The following is a 22,935-nucleotide window of genomic DNA, read 5'->3' as shown; positions in this document are numbered from 1 at the left end:
AAAAAACTTGTCTGGTTCTTTAGTTAATAACATTAAATAAAGCACAATTCAAGTCAAAACCTTGTCCAAAAAATATATGGTCAAAACCCACACTTGAAAGAAGAAGAAGAAGAACTGTTTACTGTATTACAGGTTTGAAGAGAAGAAAAGAGAGAGAGAGAGAGAGAGAGAGAGAGAGAGAGAGAGAGAGAGAGAGAGAGAGGAGAAAATAAAGGAGGGGTTCAGTGGTGAATAATCTGCTGCCCCATACACTACTTTATTTATAGCTTTTAGGATCCTTACAAGAATAGAAAATAAACAAAAAATAGAAACAATAAGGGCAGCCAGGCCAACTTAATAGAAATTAGAAACTTCTAATAACAAAAATTAGAAACTAAAGATATTAGAAACAGTAGTCAATCAAGATTACAGTCAGTCTTGAATCCCAACAGATTTCGGATTGAGAAAAATAGAAGGAAGAGGAAGAAGAAAGGAGAAGAAGCAGAAGTACACAAGGGTTTTTAAAGGAGGAACAGATTGAATGAGTTTGCCGCTGCCACTCTCTTAATATTTATAGGTTATGTTCACTAAATGTAGGAAATGACAGAACTGCCCTTAATGCTTACATGGCAAATAAAACAAATAATAGACTAAAACAAATAACAAACTAAAATAACAAGCTGTCTAAGATAACTACCAACTAACACTGACGTAACTAACAAAGGTTACACATGCTGTCATACGAAAACAGTGGGGACCACAGCCATGGGGCCCACATCAGTGTTCTCTACACTCCCCCTCAAGTTGGGAATAGATATTTGTCATTCCCAACTTGAATAGGTTTGCCTCTAACTTCTTCCTTGGTACAACTTTGGTGAGAAGATCTGCGAGCTGCATGTTGGGGGTGATATATGGGAGATACACTTCCTATGATGAGACCCTTTCTCTGACAAAATGTCGATCAACTTCGATATGCTTAGTTCTGTCATGCTGCACCGGATTGTGAGCTATATTAATAGCCGCCTGATTATCACAATACAACATCAAGGGCTTCTCATAATCAATACCCACTCTTCAAGTAGTGACTTCAGCCATAGGATTTTAGCCACTCCATTAGCCATTGACCTGTATTCAGCTTCGACACTAGAGCGGGAAACAACACTTTGTTTCTTATTCCTCCAAGAGACAAGGTTACCTCCTACAAGGGCACAATATCCAGAGGTAGACCTCCTGTCATCAACACTTCCAGCCCAATCAACATCTGTATAGGCCTCCACCTTCATGTGATTATTGTTCTTGGACAGTATACCTCTACCTGGGCATCTCTTCAAGTATGCTAATATTCTCTCTGCTGCAAGAAGATGAGTAGTTCTAGGGGAATGCATGTACTGGCTGACAACACTGACTGCATAATTGATATCTGGCCGAGTGAGGCAGAGATATAGGAGCTTTCCAACCAACCGTTGGAACATAACTTTTTCTTTAAGAGGCTCCCTACCCTCTACACTGATCTTGTGATTCTGTTCAATGGGTGTATCGGAAAGCTTGACACCTAACTTTGCAGTTTCCGCCAACAGATCTAGAACATATTTCCTTTGAGAGATAAAGATCTCCTGTTTAGATCTAGCAACCTCAATACCCAAAAAATATTGCAGTGCACCAAGATCTTTCACCTCAAACTCTTGATGAATGAGCTATTTGAGGGACTCAATCTCACCACTATTATTCCCTGTCATTACAATATCATCGACATATACAACAAGCAGTGTCAAAGAAGAGTCCACCCTTTTAATGAACAGCGTATGATCTGATTGGACCTGTACATAATCAAATTTTCAAAGGGCTAGTCTGAATCTATCAAACTAAGCTCTAGGGGATTGTTTTAATCCATACAATGCCTTATTCAGTCGGCAAACCTTCTTACGTGTCTCTATCATAGAATCTAGGGGGTAATTGCATGTAGACCTCTTCTTGTAAGTCTCCATTCAGAAAAACATTTTTAACGTCCATCTGGAACAAGTGCCAAGAATAACTTGCTTCAAGGGCTAATAGAACTTGAATAGTGGTCATCTTGGCTACTGGGGCAAAGGTCTCCAAGTAGTCTATACCATAAGTCTGAGTGAACCCTTTTGCAACCAATCGGGCTTTGTACCTTTCAATAGAACCATCAATATTACGTTTCACAGTAAATACCCATCTACATCCAACTGGTTTCTTTCCTTTGGGTAGGTCAACTAGCTTCCAAGTATTATTTTTCAAGGGCATCCATTTCAACTTTCATTGCATCTTTCCACTCTAGAACTGATAAGGCTTCTTGCACTGTTTTGGGGATAAGGATATCAACAATGGAAGTGAGATAGGACCTGTAAGAGGGAGACATGCGATCATAGGATAGAAACTGGGAAATGCAGTGAGCTGTGGATGTGGTGCAGCGCCGTTTCCCTTTATGGACCGCAATAGGGAGGTCAAGGTCATCTGAAAAAGGAGGGGAAGTAGCAACAGTGGAAGGTATCTCAATGGGCCCTAGGACTGTAGTACCTGGATCTGGATCCACAGAAGGAACTGGAGCTGGCCTGGACTGTTGATGACCGAGATCAACCTGCCTGCATTGCCTGTGATAGACTTTCAACTCCTGATCCCTTTGACAACCCTCACCATTACAGCCTTCACCACTTAATGGAATGGGTAAAGGAACAACCTCAGATGAGTTAACCCCACTCTTACTACACTCCCCTTAAGGAAAAAGACCCAAATTCTCATTCTCACTACTCTCCTCCTGAGGAGAAACCCTAGGATTATAGGGTGCTCCTCAAAGAAGGTGACATCCATCGAGACAAATCTCCTCCCTGAAACAGGATCATGGCAGCAATAACCCTTTTGAGTTTGTGCATAACCGAGAAAAATGCATTTGGAGGCCTTAGGGTCAAATTTGGAATGATGAGGTCTAAGAATCTGAACAAAACAGGTACAACCAAAGATTTTAAGAGGAACAGTAAACAACTCCTTGTCTGGGTATAGAAGGATAAACGGAGACTTCATATCATGAACCCGTGAGGGAACCCGATTAATGAGATACACTGCCGTGAGGATAGCATCACCCCAGAAACGGATAGGCACATTGGAGGTAAACATAATGCTTCTAGCCACCTCCAAAATGTGCCTATTCTTCCTCTCGACAACCCCATTCTACTATGGTGTATGAGGACAAGTTCTCTAGTGAATAACCCCATGATCAAGTAGATAAGAGGCCAGTGGCTTAGTAAAGTATTCTTTTGCATTATCAGATTTGAGGACTTTGATTTTGACCCCAAACTGGGTTAAATCATCTGAAGAAAGTTTTGGGTCAGAGCGGGAACCTCATCTCGAGAAAGCATAAGGTAGACTCAAGAAAAACGGGTATGGTCATCAACAAACAACAGAAAATATTTGTACTCACCCATAGAAGGGATGTGATATGGCCCCCAAACATCGGTATGCACAATATCAAAAGAATTATTACTTATTTTATTACTCAAGGAATAAGATGCTCTACAATGTTTGGCAAGCTCACCACTCTCACATCTCAAATTTGACATCTCAATAGACTCAAATAAAGTAGGAAACAGACTCTTCAAAGAATGAAAAGATAAATGACCTAATCGATTATGCCAAAGCATAACCGGACTCACACACTGAGAAACAAAAGGCTTCTTATCCACTGGTTCTTTCCAATGAGAACTCTCTCCAAGCAGGTAGATCCCATTCGTCTCACGACCAGTCCTAATCACCTTCCTCGTCTCCAAGTCTTGAAAAACACATCGGTCAGGGAAAAATGTTACCGAACAGTTCCGATGTTTGGTAATACTGCTGATTAAAAACAAATTAGTATCAAGTTTAAGGACATGCAGACTAAGGATAAAGAGATAGTATCAGATAACTTGATGTCACCCTTGCCAGAAATGGGAACAAGAGAGCCATCAACAATGGATACTTTATCTCTACCAGAAGACAAGTGATAAGTAGTGAACAATGATGGCAAGCTAGTCATATGGTCAGATGCTCCTGAGTCTATTACCCAACAGTGTTCAGTATTATCTAGAGCTGAAACATTGTAAGCTGAGGCTCGGGTACCTGAATGAGCAAATGCAGATGTGGTAGAGGCTGATGGTGACTAAGATGACTGAGCTGAATTCCCAACCTCCTTTTCCAACTGTATTAGGGCAGCCCAAACAACAGCTAACGTATCTAGGGGCGTGCCTTTTGTGCCTGACAAGGATGCAGAATCAGTATTCACAGCCATATGAGCATTACCCCTTTTATTCCTCAATTTTGCTGGGATTAAATGAGGGTGGAGCTTCCAACATGTATCTTTCGTATGCTTGGGTTTCTTGCATTGTTCAGATAGCAGATCCCGTTTATCTTCCTTCTTCATGTCTCTTTCTGTATCATCCCCAGACTTAGGTTTAACTGTTGCCAGGGCTAGGGGAAAGGGCTGATGTTGCATCATAACCTTCCTCCTGGTCTCTTCACTATGCACCGGGGAGTATGCTTGATAGAGGGTTAGATTGTCTCTTGTCAATATCTGCTATCTCACAATGTCATAATCTGAATTCAGGCCAGCCAGAAATTCAAACACCCTATTGGTCTCGACTTGCTTTCTATGGGTCTGTGCTTCTTTTGGACTTTCCCACTTAAGAGTCTCTAGATGGTCAATTTCATGCCACAGGGATTTTAGGGTAGAGAAATAAACAGAGACTGGTTTCTCTCCTTATTTAAGGTTATTCATCTCACACTTTAGTTCATAGGCCCTAACAACATTAAGGGGTTGGGAGTAGGTCTCTTTCATGACATCCCATATCTCCTTGGCTGTCTTTGCCGACAAGTAATTTCGGCTGATATGTGACTGCATCGAGTTGCACAACCATGTCATAACCAATTAGTTCTCTTGAACCCACTTGGTATACATTGGGTCATCCTTGGAAGGCTCTTTCACATATCCCAATAGATAGCTTAGTTTTCCCCTTCCCCTAATAGCCATCATGGCTGATTGGGCCCATTCCAAGTAATTGGATCCGTCAAATCTCACAATTGTAATCTGAAACGCAGTCTCAGACATACTACTAGAACTGTTGTTCCCAAACACACATTCTCCCTGATTTTTGAACTCCATTCTTGGTCAAGAATCAGTAGTTAAGAACTATTAGGGTTACCACACTAGAAAACAACACTGAAACAATCGATCACAATCAGAAAACTGTATGAAATCAGTTCAGATCTGATCTAAAACCAATCGGAAATTAGAATATATGTAGTCCGATAACAGTTCTCACTCTCAAAACACGCTCGGAAGCCAAAACCAGGTCTGAAACTCACTTAGAAAGCACTCTGTAATGCTGAAGCAGAATTAGGGTTTCAATCATAGGGTTAGGAAGACCTTTGTGAGAACATAAACAGTGCTTAGCTGCACTTTCCAAAAGAATTCACAGTCAAATCTAGCCGTAGGGTTAATGACAAACCCTAAAAAACCGATCACCTCTGAGAGAAAATAGGAGAGTTCGGCCGCTCCTCCTAGATAGGTCCAACCTATCTTGATTGATAGCAATCTCAAGGGAAAAATAAAGACTTACCCAGAGAACTCTGATCGCTACCTTCAATCGTGGCCTGAACCCTAACCTCCTTTGATTCTTCCTGATTACCAAAGCACTCTGCAAGCCTCGACAAGTCTTCGAACAACTGCTAAACTTTTCTGGTAACCTCCAAGAATCAGCCAACGAACAGTCCTTTGTAAGCTTCCAACCCTAGACAGTTTTCATGTGGCCAGCTGGACTAGACTCACATGAGAAACCCTAGATAGGCTCTGATACCAAGTAGTCGATCAAGACTATAGTCAGTCTTGAATCCCAATAGATTTTGGATTGAGAAAAATAGAAGGAAGAGGAAGAAGAAAGGAGAAGAAGCGGAAGTACACAAGGGTTATTGAAAGGAGGGACAAATTGAATGAGTCTGCTGCCACCACTCTCTTAATATTTATAGGTTATGTTCACTAAATGTAGGAAATGACAGAACTGCCCTTAATTCTTACATGGCAAATAAAACAAATAATAGATTGAAACAAATAACAAACTAAAATAACAAGCTGTCTAAGATAACTACCAACTAACACTGACATAACTAATAGAGGTTACACATGTTGTCATACGAACACAGTGGAGACCACAGCCGTGGGGCCCACATCAGTGTTCTCTACAAAAACTACTAAAAAGAAATTAGAAACTACTAATAAAAGAAATTAGAAACAACTAGGTGTGGGTATGAAACCACACACACTAGAGCCTGAGTGTGGGTATGGAACCCCACACTCGTGGCTCTAACCATTTCTTCACTCCCCCTCAAGTTGGGAGTAGATATTTGTCATGCCCAACTTGCGTAGATCTGTCTCCAATTTTCCTTTTGTGACTGCTTTGGTGAAGAGATCAGCTAATTGCATGTCTGAGGCAATGTAAGGAAGGCATACTTCTTGACATGCGACCCGCTCTCGGATAAAATGTCTGTCAACCTCGATATGCTTACAACGTTAGAGGCTTCTTATAATCAAATTCCAATTCATTAAGCAAGGATCTCAGCTATAACACTTCTGCAACACCATTGGCCATGGATCTGTATTCCGCTTCTACACTAGAGCGAGCAACAACATTTTGTTTCTTCTCCAAGAAAAAAGATTTCCCCCTACAAATGCACAATATCCAGAGGTGAACCTCCTATCATCAAACACATCCAGCCCAATCCGCATCTATATACACTTCTATTTTCATATGACCATTATTTTTGAAGAGTATACCTCTCCCTAGACATCTCTTTAAGTAGGAAAGGATCTTTTCTACTGCAAGGAGATGGGTGGTCCTAGGAGAATGTACGTATTGACTGACAACACTGACGGCATAAGAAATATCTGGTCGGGTTAGGCAGAGATAAAGAAGTTTCCCAACCAGCCTTCGGTACATAGCCTTGTCCTAAAGGAGTTTTCCACTTTCTGCACTTATCTTATGGTTAGGATCAATGGGAGTATCAACAGGTTTCACTCATAACTTGCCAGTTTCTTCCAATGAGTCTAGAACATACTTTCTTTGGGAGATGAAAATGCCATGCTTAGATCGAGCTACCTCAATTCCTAGGAAGTAGTATACCTTTCCTAGGTCTTTCACTTCAAATTCCTTGTTAAGGTTCTGCTTAAGGGTTTCAATTTCACTAGTGTCACTTCCTGTTATCACAATGTCATCTACATAGACTGCAAGTAGAGTCAAGGAATGACCTGTCTTCTTCAAGAAGAGGGTGTGATCTGACTGAGCTTGTATGTATCCGAATTTGTCCAAAGCCAGTCTAAACCTATTGTTAGAGCCAACTGTACAAGGTGAAAGAATGGTAGGATCCATCTAATGGACGCCAAGAAAGGTGCGGAATGGGGGGGGGTGAATTTCAAAAAAAATTTCCTACCTTCTTCCAACTGGGAATCATATTCCCTAAATTTAGAATACATTATTCAAGGATCCTACTTGAACCATAAACAAACCAGATCTGAACCAAAAGGAAACAGGAAAGATTATACTTGATCCGGAGAAATAATATCTCCCAAAGTTGGTGTTCACGCCCAAAGAAGTAACCAAGATCCGCTCCTGCTGAAGATGACACAACTGTGGATGGAACGGAACCAGCAGGGTGCGTCCTACACACTGGATTCTTCACAAGAACCCTCTGGAAACCTTGAACACCGAATCCTAGTGTCTTTCTTGCAAGACTATTGTCAAGAACTGCTTTCTTGACTTCTTGTTGCTGCAAAGATCAAATCTTCCAACAGGTAGTGGCGGCGGCTGAAGGAGGAGAACTCCAGGGACGAAGAGGGCAGAATTGTCTCTTCTCTCTAGAGTCTGTGAGAGATCAAATCTCAGATTGCAGGATGTGTTTCTTGCTTACTCAAACCCCCTAGTTCGAAATCTGATATTTCTGCTAGGGTTTTCTCCTCTTTCTTCTTGATTAAAAAACCTCCCAATATTTTGGAAGTTATCCCAATCCAAATCAGTATTTGGATAGAGGTTAATCTTAATCCTATCTGCAGATCAAGTTAGTTAACTCCTGATCTTATTAGGAGGTTTACCAGATTCAAATCTAATTTGAATTTGGTCTCTTAGAGTGGATAAGTTCAAAGACCCAATCCTTTTACTAACACTAATCTCAAATTCGCCCTATGAACTAGTGATCATATCAGCCCAGTTCGAAATGGGCTTTTGGCCCATTAAGTGTTCAGTGTTTAACTAGTTTCCAACCTGCTGCCCAGTTGGGCTTCTTTGTATGGCGTGGGACCCAAGCATTGATCTACACACCAGCCACATGGGTTCGGCCCAGCCTTTATTACAAGGCCCAGCCGAATTCACTGAAAGACTCAGTGACCCCCTTGAGCCCATCACATGGACCCTATGGGCCCAACACTTACATTAAGTGGTCCCTGGGCCAAGCCATCTTATAAAAACCCAGGGACTGTGGGCAGGTGCAAGATTATCCCATTAGGTATTATCCTAAATGGTCTTACACTTAACCTCTCAGCCCTTAATGATCAAGCACTGCCCGATAAGAGAAGACCTCTCTCTCGGCTGCAAAGAACAGTGCCGCACTCTCTACTCACATGGATCTCGGGAATTAAAACATTTTGCAAATCTTTTGAAACCGTACATATACATATATATATTTATATATATATATATATATATATATATATCTTATTTTGTAAAACAAAATTCCAACGATTGAAATCAACTACCGGCAGTTTGGTTTCCATCAGAGAGAGTGCATTACCAATCATTACCATTGTCCGACAAAGGGGCTGATCCTGTCACTATGACCACTCACTCAGATGAATTCTCAGACTGCCCCAACATGTCCAGGTTTTGACCCCCACTAAGGATCTCACTGATTGACACATCAAAGACAGCCCGATCCGACACCTAGTGATGTGTCATAATCGAGTCTAGGGGTTAGGTGTAACTTTCTAGTTTTGCCCATTTGTCTCCACGGTCTAGGGCAATACTGGAAATCTGGTCCGGTTCAAGGGTTCAAGCAATCCCATACTGCATGTGCCTTGGGTCTTACCCTGATGGCCGAAACAAGCCATCCCAACACTTGGTGGCATGCCAATATCAGCCTTGGCAGGATAAATCTCCCCAGCTTATCCAATGGCTGTGAACATTTAAAACTAACACAAGTTTCTATAAGTGTCCAGTTTTAGGGTCTTACACAGAATTATACCAAACAACATGAATCAAACATTCACTTTAATTTATTTCCACTAAATAACAAAAGTACATCAAATCCGATTGAAGCTAAGGGCATACAAGACTATCTAACACAAGGGTAGTATAGTCCTTTTTTGTTTAGTTATATATGTAGTGTTCAATCGATGTGGCTCTCACTTAAGTGAGGGCACAATGGTAATTCTTGTATACCATAGAAGAGTATTGATGATGCACGATCCAGTCAGTCCTTGCTGTCGGTAACCTTGCCTCTGAGGGAGTAGGAGATGCCTGAAACAAGGAGGATACAAGAGATTCTGGGGGAGGAACCCAGTGGGGATGCTCCGATGCTCAAGTTAGTACTCTTGAGAAGGCAAGGAAAATAAGAGATTCTAAGACCAGAAGGCACAAAATATCACTTACTTTTACTCTGAGGGAAGAGGGCCTTTTATAACCCCCCTGGTGCACTCACTCCTAGGCCTCTGTCGAGTTAGGTGTAATTGCCTCTGTGGGGGTGGCAGGCATAACCGCCACTGTCCTTTCTGTCAGGGTCGTCTCTGCAACAACTGAGATGGTGGTAACAGGTGGCCGTTGGAGTGCGGTTGTCATGTGTCAGATCCCTGATCAGTCAGGCGTGCTGCTTCAGGGTACAGACCTCTTTGTCAGGTACGGTTGCAGTTATGCGACCTGGAGCCGAGGTGCCGGAGTGGTGCACGGGGGAAAGTCTTGAGTTCGGGCAGGAGTATGGCTCACTGTCCGAGGTGCCGGGGTATGGCCCGGACTGACCCGAGGTGGGTTAGCTTGGGTTTTTCCCTTCGCGGGTTTCCTTGCTAGCCTCGAGATTTCTAGGGAGAGTTCGGGCTTCACCTCCCAGGAAGTGTAGGTTCCTTTTGGGGAGCTCAGGGCTTCTTCCTCGGGAGCTCGAGCTTCTTCCTGCGGGAGCTCGGGAAGCTCGGTACTCTTCTTGGGATATGGCTGTCGCTGTGCCGAGCTGGCGCTCGAACCAGGCCATACCCGGTTTCTTCCACGTGTCCCACAGCCAAGGGGTCGGGCCAAATCTACCTCTATCAATTGCCCCCCACTCCCCGTGCTTGAGGTCTTGACCCGGCGTGGGGAGTTCACGGACTGAGGTCTTGACCCAGCGTGGGGAGTTTATGCCCGGGCCAAATCTACCTCCATCAATTGCCCCCCACTCCCTGTGCCTGAGGTCTCCCCGTGGCGTGCTTCGTCCAGTTTGGAGATCCTCCGGTCTGACCTAACTATGTTCTTGGCTCGACCAGGGTCAGCGCGGCTTGACCAAAAGTCAGCCCATGTCGTGTAGAGCTTACGCATGGACGCCAAACAATTATCAGTTTTCGGACGTAAAAAATTCATGCTAAACTGATTTCACCTCGGGGGTCGTGTAGCCGATTTTCCTGAGAGCCGTTGGATGGCTTTGATCTCGACCGTTGATGTGCGGGTATAGCGGCTATAAATAGTGGGGGCCCTGGTCACTTTTCCTTCGCTAATATTCAGTGCTTGTTTCTTGAGCTCGCGTCCAAAGTCTTTAGCTCACGTCACTTTCCCTAGTTTGGTAGCTTTTCCTTGGTGAGTCTCCTTAGCTTTTTTCAATTTCCTTTCCTTTTCTAATGTCTAGTTCGAGTAGCTCGGGTAGTTTAGATAGCCTTTTAGGAGGGCCTGAGGGAGAGACCTCGAGTCGGGTTGCCTCTTTCGACAGCCTTCTGGATGAGCCCGAGGTAGGGCCTTTAGTCCGGGTCACCCGTGGCAGCCTGGAATCCACTTCCCGTCGAGTTCGGATGCCAGACAAATTCAGACCCTCCACTATGACGTCTAAGAGACTTCAGTCTCTTGTTCTTCAGTTCAACCTGCACGGGGAGTACACTTATAGCTTGCCCACGGGCGACTTCCCTTGGGAGCACGGTCCGGATGAGATCGTGATCTTCCGGGAGCAACTCATTGCCGGGCTGCGCCTCCCTCTCCATCCCCTAATCTCATCGAAGTCTTGAATCATTTCGGCGTCTCCGTCGATCAGCTTCACCTGAACTCCATCTGTAATGTTGTCGGGACCATTTCCCTCTGTTGTGAATACGTTCTTCCCTTAGGCTTAGAAATTTTCTCAGCCCTCCTCATGCTTAAAAAGCAAGCGAGCTTCCTTCCCGGGCATAGGTAGGCCTATTACCTATCTCCCCACCCAGGATTTAAACTTCTACATAAGCTTCTAAATAAGGTCCTGGCGTGGAAGCGAGACTACTTCGTGGTCCGAAGTGCTACGGGGTGGCCATTTTCTACTATTTGGAGGGCGACTGTTCCCGAGCTCGAGTGTTGAGACTCCCTTACCAGAGGCTAAGCTTATTCATGTCGGTTTGAGTCCGGGTAGGTTTCTTTACTCAGCTTTTTTTTTGCTGATGCCGAACTCTTTTCGTAGGTATCATGGAGGTAGAGAAGACCCGTGGTGTCAACTTGCTTGATGGGATGAAGAGAAGGAAGCGGGTTACTAAGCGAGCCCGCATTGAGTCTCCTCGGGCTATGAAGTCCGAAGCCCCAAGCCATCCTCCGGTCATTAACCTGGATTCCCCCAGGGGACCCGAGGTGGCCGGGCCTATCCCGGAAGTGGCGGCGGAGACCGGGGTCGCAGAGGCTTGGGATACCAAAACTATGGAGGCTTCCCACACTTAGACTGTATTTTCTAGTTCGGGGAGCCAAGAGGGGGTTGGTAGCGTGCTGACTCCGAGCTGTGCTCTCCGCAAGAGCAAGAAGGCCGTCTATCCCGGGGAGGTCGCGGAATGATCTGAACTTCCTCTGGGCCACATCAGCGCACGCGCTGCGTCTCATGCTATGGTGGTAAGTCGAAGTGGTTTTTCCCTTTGTACTTTTCTTGTGTTTTTATTTTCTTGCCGGACTGACTTGTTCTTGCGTGGCAGGTAAACTCCTCCATCCACGCCCTGACCATTCAATCGGGAGCGGATCCAACGTCTTGAGAGCGACACTTCGGCTCAAAAGAGTGAGTTGGAGAGACTTCGGAGAGAACGACGCCTTGAGCCTCGTTGTGAAGCACCTCACGACCTCAAAAGGGGTCTTGGAGCATGAGGTGGAATACCTCAAGGCCGATATCAAGGAGAAGTCCGAGATCTTCTTCCAGGCTCTCGAGGACACCAAAGTGAAGGCCGCCGACGAGTACATTGCATCGGAGCGTTTCGACGATCTAATGGTGGGCTCGTACCAGAGAGGTTTTAAGCTGAGCCGATAGATGATAAGGCATGCGTACCCCGAACTCGATACTCGTGCCATAACCACCTCGCGCATTACTCTGGAGATGGCTCTTGCAGCTGATGATGATCCGGATTCTGAAGATGAAGTTGACCCCCCAAGTGCTGTTGAAGTTCCTTCTGAGGGCAAGGGAGGTGTGACTCCGAAGTGACATGCACCGGGCTTGCAAGCCCGAGGTGATATGTACCGAGCCTGCGAGCTCGTTTTGATACTGTAAAGGAAACATCAGTAATGAAATACCTTTGTTGTTTTAGTGTTGTGTAGTCAAATTCTTTCCTTTTGCCGAACTGCTTAGAATTAGGTCCCCAAAACGAGGGGGTTTCTTGAAGCGAGTTAACATAGTAAGGCTATACGCCCGATCTGTTCTCCGCCTGGGTCGATTTTATCGGTTTGTCTTCAATAGGCCTAGCTCGGAGTGGGCTATGCACCTCAGGTTTCACACTTGATTCTACGTTGAAGAGGTGCCGAGGTCATTATCAGCTTGGCGCTTTGACCCGTTGGCTAGGACACTTTCCTAGGCTTTGCCCATGCCGAAGAGGCAACTGGGTTTTATGGTGCCGAGGTCATTATCAGCTTGACGCTTTAACCCTTTGGATAGGATACTTTCCTAGGCTTTGCCCATGACGAAGAGGCGGCTGGGTCTTATGGTGCCGAGGTCATTATCAGCTCGACGCTTAAATTCTTTGGCTCTGGGGGCGGCTCATAGTTCACTTAGTTTGGTAATTTACAGGTAATATCGCCTTAAGTTGACGATGTTCCATGCTCGGGGTATTTGTCTACCCTCCATGGTTTCGAGCTCGTGCGCTCCTCCGAGTACTCCTTTTACTCGATAGGGTCCTTCCCAGTTCGGTCCGAGCTTGCCAACGCCTGACTCAGGTACCATGACCTTGCGGAGAACCAGGTCGTCGACGTGGAAGTTCCACTTCTTGACTCTGGCATTGTAGTACCGAGCTACCCTTTGCTGGTATGCTGTAGTCCTGATGTAGGCGAGGTCCCTCACCTCGTCGAGTAGGTCGAGGTTGGTACGTAACTCGTCGTCATTGGTCTTGTCGCCGTATGCTTCCAGTCGTAATGAGGGGATTTCGATTTTGGCTAGGATGGCTGCCTCTATGCCGTATGTGAGGTTGAAGGGAGTTTCTTTGGTGGCGGTCTTCTCTGTAGTTTGGTAGGCCCATAAGACGCTGGGTAGCTCATCCGCCCATAGTCCTTTAGCTCGGTTTAGGACCTTCAATCCGCGGAGGATAGCTCTGTTCGTGACTTCTGCCTGACCTTTTGCTTGCAGGTGCGCGACCGACATGAAGTTCTACCGAATTCCCATGTCTTGGCACCATTCCTGGAATTTGATATCCTCAAACTGCTTGCCATTGTCGGAAATCAATACCCGAGGTAACTCGAAGCGGCACACTATGCTCTTCCCAAAAGAAGTTATGGACATTTCGAGCTGTGATTGTCACGAGAGGTTCAGCTTCTACCCACTTCGTGAAGTAATCTACCGCCACTACTAGGAACTTCCTCCCACCTGTTGCTGGTGGGAATGGCCCGAGTAGGTCGATGCCCCATTTCGCAAAGGGCCATGGATTGATGAGATACATGAGGTCAGTGGCGGGCTGATGGTGGATATTGGCGTGCTTTTGACACTTGTCGCATTTTCTGACTAACTCGACGACATCGGCTTTCATTGTTAGCCAATAGTACCCTTGTCGTAGTGTTATTTGAGCGAGGGCCTTGCCCCCCAGGTGTCTGCCACACATGCCGTCATGAATGTTGTGAAGTACAAGCTTGACTTCGGGAGGTCACAAGCAACGTAGGTAGGGGAGAATGTAGGATCTTCAATACAACCGTCCATCTATTATGACGTATTTGGCTGCCTGGCGCTCCACCCTCCTGGCGGCATTGCGGTCTGCGGGGAGGGTCCCATGTAGCAGGAAGCTCGCGAGTGGATTGATCCAGCTCGGCTCTGCTTGGACGACAGGTGCTACCTCCTCTGCCCCCCCTGAGAATGCTAGGCCGAGGTAAGTTCTCTATGTACACGGTCCTCATGGTGTTATCACCGGTTCTGGCTAACCAAGATAGGGCATCGGCCTCAGCATTCTCCGACCTCGGGATTTGTCTGATGAAGTGTGACCAGAAGTCAAGTAGAGCCTCCTTTACTTTGGCTAAGTAGGCGATCATAGTCGGTTTGCGGGCTTCGTATTCGCCTGTAACCTGATTGACCATGAGTTGGGAATCGCTGTAGATGATGATGTGTTTTGCTCTTACCTCTTGGACTAGGGCTAGCCTGGCTATCAATGCCTTGTACTCCACCTCATTGTTGGATGCCGTGAACTCGAAGTGTAGTGCATACTCCAGTTTTGTGCCACTCAGACCATGAAGAACTACTTCGGCTCCGCTGCCTTGTTGATTTAAGTTGCCATCTATGTGGAGGATCTAGGGCTCTTCATCCCAGTTCGCGCTTGGCCTAACCAGGAGAGATACCGAACTGGGTGCGACCTCACGGTGCTCGGACTCAACCGGCTTGGGAGCACCGAGCTCACTCGGATTGGGGGCTTCGTGCTCAATCGGGCTAGGGGCTTCGTCCTCAACCGGGTTAGGGGCTTTGGAGCTGAATGTGCATTCCGCAACAAAATCTGCCAAGGCTTGGGCCTTGATAGCAGTTCGCGGCTTGAACTGGAGGTCGTACTCACTGAGCTCGATGGCCCACTTCGTCAATCGACCAGAGACCTCGGGCCTGAGTAACACTTGCCTCAGGGGTTTGTCAGTGAGGACGATAATGGTATGGGCTTGGAAGTATGGGCGGAGCTTGCAGGCTGCAATGACCAATGCGTAGGCTAGTTTTTCTATCTTCGGGTATCGTGTCTCTGCTTCCTGCAATACTTTACTAACATAGTAGATGGGTCGCTGGACCCGATCTACTACCTTTATTAGTACCGAGCTGTCACTTGCTAAGAGATACAGCTCTAGGACATTGCCCTCTTCGGGCCAGGTCAAAACTGGGGTACCGGCGAGGTACCTTTTGAGCTAGTCAAACGCGAGCTGGCAACTTGGGTTCCATTCGATCCCTTTGCTTTTCATTGCCTTAAAGAAAGGCAGGCAACGGTCTGCCGATTTGGACATAAAACGACTCAGAGCAGCTATTCTGCCATTCAGCCTCTGAATCTCTTTTACTTTTTGGGGATGGTCTCATATATAGGATGGCCTTTATTTTATCCGAGTTGGCCTCAATACCGTGCCGGTTGACGATGTATCCTAGGAATTTACCCGAGGTGACACCGAAGACACACTTGTTTGGGTTTAGCTTAATGCCAAATTTGTGCAGAATTTGAAGGACAGAGTGCAAATCTTGTATTAATTCATAAGAAAATTTTGTCTTGACGACCATGTCATCTACATAACATTCTATCTTAGTGCCAATTAAGGGTTGAAACGACTTATTCACAAGCCTTTGAAAGGTTGCCCCAGCGTTTTTTAGTCCGAAGGACATAACCTTGTAGCAGTATAGGCCGGACTCGGTTATGAAGGCGGTCTTTTCATCGTTGGCCGAGTCCATCCTGATTTGGTTGTAGCTCGAGTAGGCATCCAAGAAGCTTAGCAACGCGTGCCCCGAGGTTGCATCCACTAGGCAGTCGATCCTGGGAAGGGGGAAGCAATCTTTCGGGCAAGCTCGGTTTAGGTCGGTGTAGTCGACGCACATGCGCCACTTACTGTTGGCCTTTTTCACCAAAATGGGGTTGGCTACCCAGCTCGAGTAATGAACTTCCCTTATGAAGTCTGCTGCGAGGAGCTTCCTGACCTCCTCGTCAACCGCCCTCCATCGTTCTAGGGCTAGGTTGCGTTTCTTCTGTCTAATGAGCCTAACTATAGGGTCAGTATTGAGTTTGTGATTTATGAGGTTAGGGTCTATGCCGGACATTTCTGCCGCGGATCGCAAGGGCTCCTCCAAGGGAGCGCCGACCTAAAGTGTTCGGGCCGGGTCCTCTGCCAAGACAGGGATGGGAACGGTCTCCTCCGTGGGTGCAACTCGCTCCTCGTTCTGTTCCATGGGCCACTCCAGCTCGAGGCCGTTGGCCACCTTAGACTTTCCCTTGAGGGCGGCGACGTAGCATTTGTGGAACTCAAGCTGGTCACCCCGCACTACCCCAATGCCGAAGTCCATGGGGAACTTCATGGCTAAATAGTAAGTGGACACCACAACCCTTAAAGCGTGGGTGATTGGTCGACCTACTATGGCATTGTATGGGGAGGGGGTCGCAACCACCAAGAAGTCGTGCTTGAGTCTTACCGTGCTAGGACACGGGCCGACTTCCACAAGTACTGTAACCTTTCCTAGGGGCCTGACTTCTTCTCCACTGAAGCCGACCAGTGGGGTGTTCGCGGGCTTTAAGTCACTCTCTTGGAATTGGAGTTTGTCGAAAGTTGCTTTGAAAAGGATGTCTGCCGAACTGCCGGAGTCGACAAGTACACGTTGGACTTCAAAATCATTGATTTTTACCTTTATGACGAGCGCGTTGTCGTGGGGGTAGTGAACCCCGCGCGCGTCATCCTCGATGAAGAATATGAGATCTTCTGTCCTCAGCCACTTTGGGGGATTCTATTCTTCTCTAGCGGCCTCACGGGTTGATGCTTGAGCTGCTATCGAGGTGCAACCCGCTACAATCGATCCTCCAGTGATCACGTGGATCATTCCCTGAACTGGCCTTTCCTTCAGGGGTTGTTTCTGTGACTGCTCTGCTGGCCGGTTGTTGGACTCAGGGGCATCCCTACTGCGCTCCCCTTGCTGACCTGCCTTATTATTATTATTATTACCATTATTCTGTACAAAATTTCTTAGGTATCCGCGACGAATGAGTTCCTTTATTTCGTCGTGGAGATTCTTACAATGTTCGGTACTATGACCGTGGTCCCTGTGAAATCTGCAATACAAGTTTCTATTCCTCTCATTCAGGTTTCCTTTCAGGCGGGGTGGCCACTTTACGTATGGGGCATCCTTGATCGTCATCAGGATCTCGGCCTGCTTCGTGTTCAAGGGTGTGTAGTCTACCCGATTTGACGCGAGAGCGCAGAACGACTGACTTGGCTTCGCCCCCCGAGCTGAGTCTTTCTTCCTTTCGTCCTCTTGGTTGGAAGGCTCGCTTTCCCTTTTCCTTTTTCAAACCCGCCCTCAGTTCTTTGATTGATCTCCTCTTCAGTTCTTATGAACCTATTTGTGAGTTTGAGAAACTCAGCTATGGTTGCGGGCTGGTTGACCACCATGTGCCATTTGAATTCCTTGTGCGTCACTCCCCTCTTGGCCACTGCGAGATGTACAGCGGGGTCTAGGCGTGGTATCTGTAAGCACACGTCGTTGAATTGTTTGATATAGCCCCGGATGGACTCCTCTTCCTTCTAGACTATATCGAGGAGGCTCTCCTCAGTTCGGGGGCACCGCTTGCTGGTGACAAAGTGCGCGGTGAAGACTTGTACGAACTGGGCCCAACTCCTTATCGACACGGGGACCAAGTTCCTATACCAGGTGCGAGCCACTCCTCGGAAGGTGGTAGTGAAGGCCACACACATGTAGGACTTGCTGGCCCTCGTTAGGTGAATCTGGGACTGAAAAGCATCTACATGATCACTTGGGTCAAAGGAGCCATCATATTTGTCTAGCGGGGGGAGTTTGAAATCTTTGGGCATGGGGACAACGAGGAGTTCTGATGACAGGGGGGAAGGGACTGAGAGAATAAGGGTAATCTTTACCTCGTTCGAGCTCACTTCCTCTTTACCTCTGAACTCGGGTAGGATGCGGGTGGTAGTTCAGTGAGCTCGTCGACGCCTCCGCAGTTGCTTGGAAGGCCCAATGTTGGCGTTGCTTGCTTCAGTGTTGTCGAGTTCAACGGGCCCGGACTGCTGGTGGTAGTTCGCGTCTATGACGCCGAATTGGTTTTTCACGAGCGGGAGCCCAAACTGAGAATGCTGAGCTGACGCTGGCTTGATAGGTCGGGAGGTTCCTGATCCGCTGGCATGCTGTGAAGCGGGGGTAGTTGGTCTTTCCCTTTTGCCCGGGGATGGGGCTTGGCTTCTTGAGGGGTTCTGAGCCTGGGAAGCTTCTCCTCGGTGAAGGTGCCCGCCCTGAGGAGAGGGTTTGACTTGCTTGATAGCAGAGTGCCGAGGTGGGAGCTATGGCTGGCTCTGAGGCAGTTGGGGTAACTACTGTTGGTAGTGGTACTGAGAGACGTGATGTAGTACCTGTTGCTGGTAGAGTTGGTGTTGCTGAAGTTGCTGCATTTGGGCTTGCATGGCCCGCATGCATTGCATCAAATCATCAAGTTGGTTCTGGCTAGTTGCCAGGGGGACAATGGTTGGTTCAGCGAAGGTTGTCTCGATAGAGGGGGGAAGGGGAACATTCACAGGTGCCACTGTTCGTGGCACATTCAGGCTAGGGATTCCATCCACCGAGAGGGGGATGGTGAACTGCCCGATGCAGACAGTGGGGGGCTGAGGGTGTTCCCCGACGGCATTCAGGTCGGCATTATGTCTATCACTGCCAGAAGAAGCCATGAATGCTAAGTTTTCTTTCTTTAGAAAAGAGCTAGAGGTTGGGGGAGGCTTTTAGAAGCATTCTCACAGATGGTGCTGAATGATGATGCACGATTCGATCAGTCCTAGCTGTCGGTAACCTTGCCTCTGAGGGAGTAGGAGATGCCTGAAACAGGGAGGAAACAAGAGATTTCGAGGGAGGAACCCAGTGGGGATGCTCCGATGCTCAAGTTAGTACTCTTGAGAAGGCAAGGAAAATAAGAGATTCTAAGACCAGAAGGCACAAAATATCACTTACTTTTACTCTAAGGGAAGAGGGCCTTTTATAACCCCCCTAGTGCACTCACTCCCAGGCCTCTGCCAGGTCAGGTGTAACCGCCTCTATGGGGGTGGCAGGCATAACCACCACTGTCCTTTCTGTCAGGGCCGTCTCTGCAACAGCTGAGATGGTGGTAGCAGGTGGCCGTTAGAGTGCGGTTGTCATGTGTTAGATCCCTAATCAGTCAGGCACGCTGCTTCAGGGTACGGACCTCTTTGTCAGGTACGGTTGAATTGAGGAAGAGTGGACTACATATGTAACAAGCTGGGACTATATAACATATACTCACTAGCTTGAGGGGGAGTGTTAGAGCCGGCTGTACAAGGATAGTTTAGTCCTTTTATGTTTAGTTATATATGTAGTGTTCATGTGGCTCTCACTTAAGTGAGGGCACAATGGTAATTCTTGTATACCTTAGAAGAGTATAAATAAAAGAAGGGCCGACTAGAGGGATTTGAATTTTTCTCTCTAGTTCGGCTGTTACCTTTTCTCCTTCTCCTCCTCTCTCTCTTCTCCTTTTCTTTCTTCTAATCTGAACTTATACGAACATCTAGTCTAAGTTTTATCATCTATCAAACCAAGCTCTCGGGGATTGTTTCAGCTCGTACAAGGCCTTTTTCAAAAGGCAAACTTTCTTTCTTGCTTTTGTACTATAAAAAACAGGGGGTAACTCCATGTATACTTCCTCTTGCAAGTCTCCGTTGAGGGAGGCATTCTTAACATCCAACTGAAATAGTGGCCATGAGAAGTTTGCAGCAATGGATAGAATTCTAATAGTGTTCATTTTTGCAACAGGTGCAAAGGTTTCTGTATAGTTTATGCCATAAGTTTGTGTGAATCCCTTTGCAACCAAGGAACCCTGGTAATGAGGTATATGGCTGTACGGATTGCATTTTCCCAGAAGCGTATGGGAACATTGGAGTTGAGCATGATGCTTCTAGCTACCTCTAAAATATGCTTGTTTTTTTCTCTCAGCAACCCCATTTTGCTGAGGTGTGTGAGGATAGGTGCTTTGATGAATGATCTCATGATCAAGGAGATAGGATGCCAAGGGTTTTGCAAAGTATTCCTTAGCATTATTAGATCTAAGAATCTTGATCTTGGTTTTAAATTGAGTTAGGATCATCTGATGGAAAGCTTGGGTCAGAGAGGGGACCTCATTTCGAGAGTGCACAGCATAGACCCATGAAAAACTAGTATAGTCATCAACAATTAATAAGAAATATCTGTACCCCCCCATGGTGGGAGTATGACAGGCCCCCAAACATTGGTATGCACAATCTCAAAAGGAAGGTTGTTTCATTTATTACTTAAAGGATAAGATGATCTACTATGTTTTGCAAGTTCACAACTTTCACATTTTATCCCAAACACTTTTACTAACTCAAACAAGTTTGGAAAAAGACTCTTTAAAGACCCAAAAGATAAATGACCTAAATGGTTGTGCCAAAGCATAATCTTACTACAAGATTGAGAAACAAACAATTTCCCTTCTTCACTCTGCTCCCCCTGTGAATGTTCCAACATGTAGACTCCATTCATCTCACGGCCAATCCCAATCACCTTCATTTCTAAATCCTGAAAATACACTGATCAGGGATAAACGTTATCGAACAGTTTTGATTTTTAGTAATACTACTAACTGAAAGAAAGTTAGCACTAAGCTTGGGAACATGCAAATCCGAGGATAGAGTGATGGTATCTGATAATTTGATGTCTTCCTTGCTAGAAATTAGTACAAGAGAGTCATCAGCAATAGAAACTTTGTTTCTCCCAGAGGTTAAACAATAGGTGCTAAATAGAGTAGATATGCCGGTCATATGATTTGAAGCACCTGAATCTATTACCCAAGAAGGTCTAGTATTTCCTAGGACAGAAGCATGATAGGCAATAGCTCTTGTACCTATATGAGCAAGAGCTGAAGTAGGCTGAGTTGAATTACTAAATTCATTTTCTAGCTGAGTCAGAGCAGTTCGGACTATAGCTAGGGTATCTAGAGGAGTGCCTCTTGTGCCTGATGAAGTTGTACTATCAGTGTTGACAGCCATATTAGCATTCCCTTTCTTATTTATGAGTTTTGCTGGAATTAGAAGAGGGTGCAACTTCCAACAGGTGTCCTTAGTATGTTTAGGTTTCTTGTAGTGTTCACATACTAAGTCTTTCTTAGCTTCCTTCTTCTCTTTATCCCCCCATATTTAGGTCTAACTGCTACCAAGGCTGATCCGAAGGGTTGTTGCTGCAACATAACCTTTCTCCTAGTTTCTTCACTATGCACTAGGGAATAGGCTTGTGATAAAGTCGCACTATCTCTTATCAACAACTGTTGCCTCACAATGTCATATTCAGAGTTCAGACCAGCTAGGAATTCAAAAACTCTATTATTTCAACCTACTTTCTATATGTTTGGGCATCTTTTTGACTCTCCCTCTCAATTGTTTCAAGATGGTCAATTTTTTGCCAAAGGGATTTTAAGGTTGAAAAGTAAACAGAGACCTGCTTCTCTCCTTGCCTCGGATTTTTAACCTCACATTTTGGCTCATAAACCCTAGCAACATTAAGAGGCTGGGAGTAAGTTTCCTTCATAACATCCCATATTTTTTACCTGTTTTGACCCACAAGTAGTTTTGGATGATGTGTGGCTGTATAGAGTTGCACAACCATGTCATCACCAAAAGATTTTCTTGGACCCACCTAGCATAAGTGGGGCCCTCCTTGGAGGGTTCCTTCACATACCCTAGAATGAAATTCAATTTTTCCTCTACCCCCAGCCATAATGGCTGATTGGGCCCATTCCAAGTAGTTTGATCCATCAAACTTAACAGTTGTAATCAGAATGGTGCTTTCAGTCATGTTACTTGAACCACCAGTCCCAAAAGCACCTTCCCCTTAGTTCTTGTACTCCATTCTAAGTTAAGAAGAGGCTTTAAACTATTGTGACAAGAAAAAATTGTATTTCAAGGCTGATAACAACCGACCTAGGACAATGATTTTGTACTTAGATAACATTCAACTACAATTCTGGGATTGATATGTTAGACGGTTTTGTATGCCCTTAGCTTCAATCAGAATGATGTACATTATGAGCTTATTGTAAATGAATAAAAGTACATATTTGATTTATGTTCCCTTGGTATGTTTCCTTGTAATACCCTTAAACTGGACACTTAATGAGACTCGTGTTAGTTTCGAATTTTCACAGCCAGTGGGTCGGTCTGGGGAGACCTATATTGATAAGGCTGACACTGTTGTGCCACCAAGTCGGTTGGAGTGGCCTGTCTCAGCCGCCAGGGTGAAACCCTAGGCGCATACAATGTATGATTAATTGAATCTTTGAACTGGACCAGATTTCCAGTATTGCCCTGGACCTTGGAGATTGATGGGCAAAACTGGAAAGGTACACTCGACCCCTAGACTCGATTATGATACTGCACTAGGTGTCGGATTGGGCTGTCTTTGATGTACCAATCAGTGAGATCCTTAGCGGGGGTCAAAACCTGGGTATGTTGGGACAGTCTGAGAATTCATCTGAGTGGGTGATCATAGTGACAAAATCAGCCCCTTTGTCGGACAAAGGTAATGATCGGGGATGCACTCTCACTA

General features: G+C 45.9%; 1 protein-coding gene across 7 annotated transcripts in view; it reads left to right on the top strand.

Moving 5' to 3' along the window:
- The window catches only part of LOC148866148 (pentatricopeptide repeat-containing protein At3g12770-like), a 53,983-nt gene that overhangs the window by 8,971 nt on the left and 22,077 nt on the right, over positions 1 to 22,935 (top strand). The gene's annotated exons all lie outside the window — the stretch shown is intronic.

This window comes from Nelumbo lutea, chromosome 3, assembly GCF_056320005.1.
Source record: "Nelumbo lutea isolate HS-2025 chromosome 3, American lotus-T2T, whole genome shotgun sequence".
Lineage (NCBI taxonomy): Eukaryota > Viridiplantae > Streptophyta > Magnoliopsida > Proteales > Nelumbonaceae > Nelumbo > Nelumbo lutea.
Note: the sequence above shows the minus strand (reverse complement) of the source record. Positions and strands in the feature narration are given on the sequence as shown.